This window comes from Alexandromys fortis, unplaced genomic scaffold (assembly GCF_014885135.2).
Source record: "Alexandromys fortis isolate MF-2015 unplaced genomic scaffold, M_Fortis_MF-2015_v1.1 scaffold_207, whole genome shotgun sequence".
Lineage (NCBI taxonomy): Eukaryota > Metazoa > Chordata > Mammalia > Rodentia > Cricetidae > Alexandromys > Alexandromys fortis.
The window spans coordinates 366,777-376,919 of record NW_026068106.1 but is presented as its reverse complement, the minus strand read 5'-3'; the positions used below and the strand labels follow the sequence as shown (position 1 = coordinate 376,919).

The window sequence follows — 10,143 nt, the reverse complement described above, 5'->3', positions numbered from 1 at the left end:
AAAAAATTCACTTAAATAGATATTTTACAAGTGTATTCAGAATAGATAATATGAAAATGTGTAGAATTAATTCTGAAAGAAAGCAGCATGAATTTAATGAGGATTTGTCTGTGTGTTAGGAATATATTTGTCATATCATAGTTTACCACTAATAATGTGTCCTCTGGATTTTAAAATAACCTGTCTAAACAAATTTCTATAAAAAATAGTAATTTTAGGAAAAATGCTACATTAGTAATAAGACTAACATATAAAACATTTTGCAATGTATTCTTTAGGCATTTGGGAGCTTCTAATCCTACATGTGAACAACTAAATACAATCACAAAATGTGGTTAATTTAAGTTTTATAAACCTGAGTACAGGGATCGACAACTGTCCCTCTCCTGCCAGGTGTTAGTGCCTGAAGCATTAGTACACATATCTACTGAACGGGGGACCCCGTTACTGGTGAAATTAGGTAGGAAGGCCAGTGCTGCCTGTAAAATAACAATTAGTACATATTTTAGAATCTAGGGGCTACAAATGGTCTGTGTTGTTTATTCCTTTTTTCTTTTAACACAATTTGAAAATACAAAGTCATTTTTAGCATGAGGGTCATATACAAGAGAATGCTTTACCGGATTGCATATGGCCTGAAAGTCAGAGCTTGCAGACTCTGAATTAAATAACAGAAATTTATTTTTAACTGATGTCTATAAAGAAGAAACTATATTTAATGAACTAAGTCAAACCGCATGCAGGTAGCTAGTCAAATGTGATCTGGGGCAAGTAGACACTGGCATAGAGGAAAGTGGGCATGGACAATGGATTTTATTTGTGATGATAGGATCAGGACTAGGTTTACATATTTGTTTAACTGAAAATGATGAAAAGATGCTTTGGTTAAATATGTCTATGCATCAAGTTATATTTGCAATTTATTAGTATGATTTATCATAATTATTATTAGGGTTATGTAAATATACTGTGGGGGGTGCATGTGTCAGGGTGTACTGGACAACAGAGAAGAATTTTATGGTATTGGATCTCTCCCTTTACCTTTAGGGGATTTAGGGTTCAAGTTGAAGTCATTAGTCTCATGGTTTAAGCAAAACCTCACTCAGCCATCACATCTGACGCTAAATATGATTTGATAAACTAGCGTTAATTAGGGTTCCCTGTATTCCTTAGATTTTATAGCACTCTCGGCTGAGTGAGAATAAATGCACTGTTTCTTCTCACTTTTAAAGTCTATCAGTAGGCAAGCTTGACTTAGTATAAACTAGATTTCATAGAGTAAAACAGGAAGAAATAAAAGCTTGAAGTTCAGATTTGTGATTTCAAATTACAAATTGAAGCAAAGTTAGAAAAAGCAGGTTATGGAAATTTAAAGAATTTCTGAAGCAATGAGAAAAACGAGTATACGTTAAGAATTTTTGTTTAGGTGAAACTGAGAAACAGAATGTGTCTGTAAATCTATAATATTCAAAATATCTTATGAAAATAAAGAGCTAGAGACAGCTTATGCTTTGAACTGCTGCATTGATATGAAGCTATTTTTCTAGCTGTGTGCTCATAGTAAAAGATAAATGAGGAAAAATCAAATACCATCAATATATTTGGTCTGAAATATTTGTTTATACACACTTATGCAAATGATATACAAAGTTTTAAATTTGGAAAGGAATGTGGAGGTGGTTAAATTTAGCCAGTGTTATTGTGTGATGGTTTTCTATGCTCCACATATCTTATTAAATTTTACATTTACAACAGAAAGAATACACTGTAAATAGGTCGTTTGCTTTGAAGATAAGTTCTCTGACTTGAAAAGCCTTATCACTGTTCCATTTTTGAAGTATAGACATCGAATATAAAGTAGGAATTCCAATCTACTATATAGCTAATATGCTTAACATATAATAATGATGCATATTGGTTCTAATATCTTACGAGTTCTTTCCTTCTAGGAGATATTGGTTGTATACACCATGCAAACTGAACCTAGCAGTCAGGTGCTGCACAAGGCTTCATTCTATGACTATAGTCATTTTACCTCCCCAGGCTTGGCCAGATGGGGGTGCCTCTCTTAATTTAACCAAATATCTCTATTGTGTTATTATTTCTCCTTTTGGGGCCTGACCAGATAGCTTTATTGAGCTACCCACAAGGCTGCCTGCATCCCAACTCTCCAGCTGGCTGATATGTGTCAGTCTGAAGACACGATTAAGCCTGAGAAAGATGCTCTATCATTCCTTCTGATGTGCTTGCATCAGGAATGGCACTGTCTGGTCTGAGTTTCAACTGTCATTTGCTTGCAAGGAGGTTTCTAACTTCTCCCTCCTAGCAGCAGCGTCTTACTTCTACATGACGGTGTGTCAGCATCGCTGTTAAACAGAAAGCAGGTTTTGTTTTTGTTTTTAACATAGTTAGCATTTCTGCAAAGGGTTTAAAACCCAGCTTTCCTGTTGAGCAGAGCATGGCCCTCTGCGAATAGCTTGGGTCTTTGTGCCTGAAGGACTCCCCCATTGTACACCTGTCTTGACAGATTGAGGCCCTAAAACAGTATCGCTTAGGCACACACTAACCAGCAGGGGGAAAAATCTGTGCTTTTTATTAAAGCATACCTACTGGCTTAATGTTTGGAATTCAGTTCTACCTATAAATCAACATCAGAGCATACAACCCAGCGTGCTCAAGTGCTTTGTTTAGACATCAAAGGAAGAACACAGGCCAGCAGTATGATAGAAATATAACTAATCACTTGCAAATACATCTTTCCTGTCAGTGGGAGCTTAACCTCTCTGTCTAATGTGACAGAGAAAAGGCAGTCATTTCCATCCGATGTTTCCTTTAAAGAAGGGGAGACTCGTTTCTGTGAAAATAGGTATTCCTTCTTAATGCAACCCAGAGCAGAATGGGGCAGTTCAGAAACATGGAACTGAAGGAATTCACAAGAAAGTAAGTCCTGTCAAAATCTAAAAGCTGGTTGTCACTTCGTGAAGGACAAATGTACTGTCATCCAATCTTCTATCAGAGAAAAGAAAAAAAAGTAAAAACCTTGTGATTCAGTAGCATTAGGATCAAAAGCCAAATCTAATTTTTAAAAGGAAGTCTTATATAAATAGAAAGAGGAATTTCTTATTTGTTTGTTGACTGTCAGTGAATGCAGTTTGCTCTTCTGAGGTACATTGATTTGGATTAATGTAACTTCATCTTCTTCTCACGGTTTAGCCATCCATGAAGGGATTTATTTGGGGTGCTCAGAAAAAAATCCTAGAATCTATAAACCCTTTCTTTAACTTAAATGCTACAGATTGCAGATGAACATTTGGCAACCTGCATGCCTCAGTGGGATTAGAGACATCAAAGTATAAATTTAAAAAAAAAATTTAAGGAAAAGAAAGAGAAAAACAATAGACCAAAAGTGTCACAGAATCAGAAGGGGGATTGGAGGTTTGTCTGATACACATATTCTTGGATGGATGAGCTCTGTGCCTGTGCTGGCCTTCTCTATGAATCTGGGAGAAATTACAGAGGCAGGACAAGTCAGACAGAGCCTCTCTGCAAAGGGAGCGCTCTGTTTCCTTCCTGTTCGCTATCGCTATATAGAGCTGGGAATCTTGATTTTCTAATACGTGAGTGTAATGAAAATGTTTGAGGAGGCTGCAGCAGTGAGAGCTGTACATGACCGGTATTTATGACAGCTGCAGATGGTAGCTCCGCATACTTTTGTTCTGCACCTGAGCACTGATGTTTCCTAGTGCTACTGATACCTATGGTGATCGCAAAATAAGGGTGAGGGGAGGCAGTTATACTGACTTTAACACAGCTAAGTCTCTCTGCGCCACTAGTCCTAATTGTGAAATATTGAGTGATCAGTATTTGGGGAGTTTTGGAAAATAAATGAACTCTCCCAAGGGACACACCATATTGCACTTTCTAAAACCTATGTGCAGCAGTGGTAGTACTGTTACTTAAACAACACACCATGGAGTCAATGCTTCTAATGTCAAATCTGAATGATGCAAGAAATGCCATAATTAATTGATTCACTATCTCCCCGCTTAGTATTTAATGGTGGTACATCTTACTTTGAGGAGCAATACTGTTTTCTTCTGATATTGTAGCAAAATAATAATGACTTGTCACTGGTCATAGAAATTTTATCTTGCACCTGTGCCCTGGAAGCACTTCTCTACTCTACTTTCAGATATATCAGCACGACTAAATGGAGCACGGCTGCAGCCTCCCACTCTTGATTCCCCTCATGTTCTACCTTGGAACTGTGTTCTGTGTGGAACATGGGCACTCAGTGTGGGAGGATTCACATATATCAAGGTTAATAGCCACTTCCCACTGACAAATGCTAATCCACGTTGCCAATGAGTCTTCACTGGAATAAAATGAGGCAGTTGAGTCCAATTAAATAAGGCTTCTCTAACAGCATGGCAGAATTATGAAGCTGTTAAAATGCTAATGCCCACTCGGTGCTCTGAAAGCGATGGGAGCATCCTTGAGGGTAAGAATTTGTTCTGTCCTTAGGTTGTGTACTGCACGGAGGAAAGTGGAACACTTAACGATTTTATTCATAACAGCAAGCTAATTCTTTGTTTTGAGAAAAATTTAAGAGTGAAAATGACTTCCTGGGGCTTTCTTCTCAGAAGGAGGAAATAGATGGGTGGCTTAAAGAAATCAAGTCTGGTGGATCTTAACACCATTAGAAACTTCTGGAATATTCAGCAGACAGAAAGTTAAAAAAGTTTTAGGGAATCTGCGTGCGTTCTGGAAGGAAGAAGAGGCATGACTCCCTCTAAGTAACCCTGTGCAGAAGACCTCATTCCGACATTGTCTAGAGCTTCTACACCTCTTTTCTTTAGGTTTAGACCTAGAACCTTCCCAGTGATAGTTCTTCATGCTTTCAAGTCAGACTAATGCTTTGTTCTGTGCCCTCAACGATCAGTGAAAAGACAGAGGTGTTTAGAATAGATTATCATGATCAACTCTCAGTTCACAAGAACCTCTGTGAAAGCACTAAGTGTTGGTGGAGTAAAGGAAAGGACAGAACAGGTTTAGTGGGTGTAGTTTACAAAAGGAATTTGGGAAATGGGCCAGCATTATTGAAATACTAAAAAAAAAACTAGTGACTTTTCATTACTATCTGTCCATCTGTCATAAATATACATAAGGAACAGAGAAAACATCAAATGGTATATTCTGATTTTTTTTTATAATCTCAAATCCTAAAATCAGTTTAAATCTGTTTATTAAACAGAAGTTATATAGGTATATAAAGTTAATTTACGTTTTGTAGCTTTCCCTTTTGAAGTTGCCTGGGTTGCCTTTTGATTTGAGAATCAATGTTTAAAATCAACCTGTATGGAAGTATATTCTCAAGTATGTTCTGTATTTTATTAAATAGATATATTAATGAAGCTACTAGTGGCATTTGTACATGAGCAGACAAGATTTTCATCAAAACAGTGTCCTCTGGTAATATTTAATTGTTTCTATACAACATCAGCGTCTCTGTGGTTTCCATCTCATTTCTAGAAGAAACTGGAGACAGTTGTGTTAATGACTTGACCAGCATCTTTCACGTTACTCCACCTCATGGTCGACCTCAAAGTAAGCCACAGCAACACAGATGCTTAGGCCACATTTATAAGATCAGATTTCCTCCCCTTGAAGGAGAGGACATGTGCAAGTAATAGGTCCTAGGAAATGAACCTCTGCTTTCTCTCTCCCAAGCACTGCACTTTTACCTGGACACGTTCCAAGTTGTTAAAAGTGTTTGCATATCTTCACAAGGACGAGTCAGTCAATTGAAACAAGCAAAGGAAATGCTATTATCTTTGCTTCCCTTAGGCAGATAAACCTCCAAATAAATACCTCTAATTGCAAGAGAGAATATTACACGTTCTTTCCCTAATTCTATCATCGAGGTTGAGAGAACGGGCCTGGTCAATACTTTAAGAACTTTGTGTAATGGGAAATTGCTTTTCCTGTATTTATTTTACATGTACTTTGAAGTATTTCTTTAATGGGAGTTCCAGATCCCATGTATGTAAAATCAGTCCTAGTCTGTGGTGTGCACTGTGCACTGGAAAACCAGTGATTTCCTTTTCTTATTTGTGTTTCTTTGGTCCTAAAGTATGGGTAGGGGAATTTTGGTCCTAACTTTGACAACAACGCAAGAGACACATTCAAGTTAGGTGAATTCTCCAAGGGTAGATTCTGTAACCAGTCTCCTCAGAAATTACCACAAGGTGAATGCAGCCAAAATCAGTGTATATTATTTCCACCTGAACCAGCATTCAAAGCCATTTAAAGAACAAAATGTTTCCTCATCTTCTGCAGATTATTAAATCTGCCATTGTTCTTCCAAGCTGGCTAATTATCTTTTCTTCTCAGTTTGAGTTATCGGCAGGAGATGGCTTGAAGCTTAAAGAGTTTTTGTTCCCATGAAACCCGTCCTTAACACACACAAGAGCAGCATGTACCACACACCCACACCCACACCCACATCTCCCCCCCCACACACACAAAATCATTGGGAAGGTTAAAGAAGATGAAAACAACAATAAAGCACTCTGTGGAGTGTCTGGCATATGTAGTACATGAACAGCATATTATCACTTTGGTATTCTTGTGTGCTACCAAAATAAAATGTTTTAGTGCAAAGCCCATACGGCAAGCAGGAATGTTGGTATATCCTTTAATCACACAGCACTCGGGGCAGAGGCAGGTTGATCTGCGTGAGTTTGAGGCCAGCCAAAATCACAATCAGAATGACATGGTGAAACTCTGTCTCAAACAATCACACACAAGGAACAAAGCACAAAATGTTTAAAAGTAATTTTTCACATACATAGGGAGTTACCTTAGCAGTTTATGATTAAGCATATTTTACATATGCTTTATATATCAGTTACGATGCATATTTCCATATTTAGTAACTTAAAAATGGAACATTTATATATTAAATAAAATCATTATTTTCCTAGACTGGAATTTTAAGAGGCTTCTAGAATCAGCATATTTTTATTTTTTTTTTCCTGGTCAAATCTAGCAACATTGAATTTTTTTATATTTCATACTAGCATTTAGGTTCATAAATCAATCTCTCTCTCTCTCTCTCTCTCTCTCTCTCTCTCTCTCTCTCTCTCTGTTTAATTGTTTTTCCTTACATTCTGGTCTGACTTCTAGTACTTGACTTTTACCATTTTCCCACAAATTTGTCTGCTAAAAGAACAGGAGGCGATCGATACTTTCTTTCCACCTCAAAACTTCAAGCATGAGCCCCTGGTCGTCTGTTGCTCCAGAAGGTGCCTCGACAACACTAATGTCTCATTACCATGGCAGGTATGTGACAGCAGCCTTCTCCCTGACAGTTCAAATAGGATGTTTTTCAGAGAATGTTTAATTCGGGACTACAAGTGGACAGAGCTCTCCAGACCTCTCCAGCACTTTTATTATGGGTTTCATATTTTTCGCTGGTATTTTCCCCCTTTTTAATAGGCGAAGCAGCTGACAAATGAATTAGTACACTCCCCTTAGTATGCCAGTGGCTCATGACAATAGCCTAAGGGGAAGGATATAGATAACTGAGAAGGTTTTTCACCGTTGTGATATATTTTTTCATATGGTTAATAAGGCAATTGACATGACATTCTGTTGTGTAATACAGTGAGCTTATGGTTTCCCTTGTGCTACCACTAGGAGGAGATGCACTGTGCTTAATACAAAAGGAATTACAGAGGGCTAAGGAGAAAGAATATGTAAATATGCGGTGCTAGGCAACCACTGGTTAGCTACCAGCAGTCTCTCAAGATGACGAGACAGCCAGTGTGGGTTTGTTCTAGTAATGGAGGTAGTAAAGTGAACTATGAAAGAAAACCACAAAGGTTTAAAAAGATTTGCTAAAGAGCCTTGAAAAAAAAAGGTAACTGTCTGTGATATGTTCCTGTAAACAAAAGCAAAGCGGGTCTGTGTATGTACATGTAGTCCTCGATAAGAAGTATTTTTAAAGTAGGACCAGTTTAACACACTCTTTTTTTGACCTAAATGCCTAGAAGACCTTATTAGATATTAAAATGTACCAATATTGCAAGTTAAGAATATTGTATTCCACAATAACAATAATGCAACATTATAATACACACACACACATATATATATACATTATGAGTTAAATTTTGGCTGACTTATTACCATAACATTCCACTTGAAAGTATATAACTAAGATTTGTTGTAATTTTTTAAAGTTTCAGAATAAAAATAAATAGAAATTAAAAACTGAAAAATATTTCAAAATTTCCATTTCTAATTTTGAGTTAATGTGTCTTTTATATCTCAGTTTCTCCCAACACCCTTGCATTTTTATAAATACTTAGCTTCTTTTATATTTTAAATAAGACAATGTCTTATAGCACGTACCTTCTGGCAAGAACCTTCTGGTGTTAGAAGATAAGAATTACTAACTATGGCGACAAACAATTTCTATTTGATCACATGAGAGTTACACAGTATGATTTGGATATCCATAATGTTATTATCACGTTATCAAATACATATTGATTTTGGAACATCCTTCTCTACATTGGTATGATATATATGTATATATGCCTTAATGTTATATTCAGCTTTCTACTTAAGTAAATCCCTTATTTGGTAGTTATATAGGAAATAAACTGTTGCTGAGTATGTTATCTGTAACTAAAACGGATAAGGATTAGGGAGGTTTATTACATAGTTTCAACTCAGCCTTCCTGGCTTGTTTATCTCTATCATGTGTCCCAACTGTTTTCTTTGTTTTGTTTTGTTTTGTTTTGTTTTTCTAGATGGATAAACGAAGCCCCACGTATTCCATCTAAATCATCTTTGAAATTTAGTACCGCAGGGATATCCTTTTCTGAAAGGTTAGTTTTTTGTTTTGAATTTTCTATTTAGGTTATAACTTCCAAGCCTGAGAAGCAAAGCCTTAGCTTAAAATTATATGGAACTTTTATAAAACTTCACAAATATTAGTTTGGTTTAAGCACGTACATTTATTATTACTATTCAGAAGAGGAAAACTTAGACACCACAAGGCAGGGTGAATTAGCCAGTACAACATGGAAAATGGCAGCGTTACAGCAGAGGTATACAAGCATTTCCAAACCATTTCACTTGTCACTGGCTCACAAGTTGTCTTTAAATTGATAGGTTTAAAAAAAAAAAAGGAATTGTTCCTGCCCCTAACCAATAGAACTGAATGTTATATTTTATGCTTTTAAGTTAATGAGTTTGCCTGTTATATAGAACATGGGATACAGTCTTATGCTCTTTAAAGTAAGCACACTAGATTTTTTTTTCAGAGTCCTGTGAGTTGTGTATTCATTGGATTTAGAAAACCTTGAGCCTGGATTAAACCTTTAGTAGGCTATGGTATTCAGAAATGTATTTAGGGTACTGCAACTGTGAAAGGTTGTATTTTATGGATGTCAGCATTTTATGGGGAAAATGAGTGATCATTATAGTAAAAATGGCTAAAAGTGAAAAAAATTCTTAATGTAGTAAACTGACTCTGAACTCAGACACCTTACTACCAAATATGAAAAGTGTGCCTGTATATACTTCCTTGGAATACACAGGAGAACCCATAGACTGGCCAGAGTGGGTGGACTAGGACTCACTTTGGCTGAGGAATTAATTAAATGGTGTCTTCCATAGGCAATGAAGTTGAGGAGTTCCAAATGCCAAGCTCAAGGAACAGAACTAGTGGATGGGTGTAAGCAGGATCTGTCCTACTCAATGGGTAGAGAAATGAGCTGTTTGACTACTGCAGGAGGCTAAAACTGACTGGGGAAAACCTTTCTCTTTGGTCATCTACGCAACAAGGCAATACCTCCTGATGCTGACTGCCCATGCATTTTCTCCACTTTTCTTTTCAAAGGATGACAGAAGACTTAAAGATTATTATTAAAAGTTTTCTTCACACCTTTCAAGTGGCTTTCTTTTTACTTGTGAATAAAGCCTCATGGGAGAGAAGATTTTGTGTGTGTGTGTGTGTGTGTGTGTGTGTGTGTGTGTGGTCATAGTTTAATTTCTGTGCAGTGTCTTTTATTCACCTGACATGACATACCTAACATGTTATCAGCATCGTGGCCTTTGAACACAGGG

At 36.8% G+C, this 10,143-nt stretch overlaps 1 long non-coding RNA gene across 1 annotated transcript; it reads left to right on the top strand.

Moving 5' to 3' along the window:
* The first annotated feature begins 7,187 nt into the window (after nt 1-7,187).
* On the top strand, nt 7,188-9,881 carry LOC126489687 (uncharacterized). Its single transcript, XR_007588979.1, has 3 exons — nt 7,188-7,344; nt 8,823-8,900; nt 9,694-9,881. It is a non-coding gene; the product is annotated as an uncharacterized lncRNA (long non-coding RNA).
* The last annotated feature ends 262 nt before the right edge of the window (nt 9,882-10,143 follow it).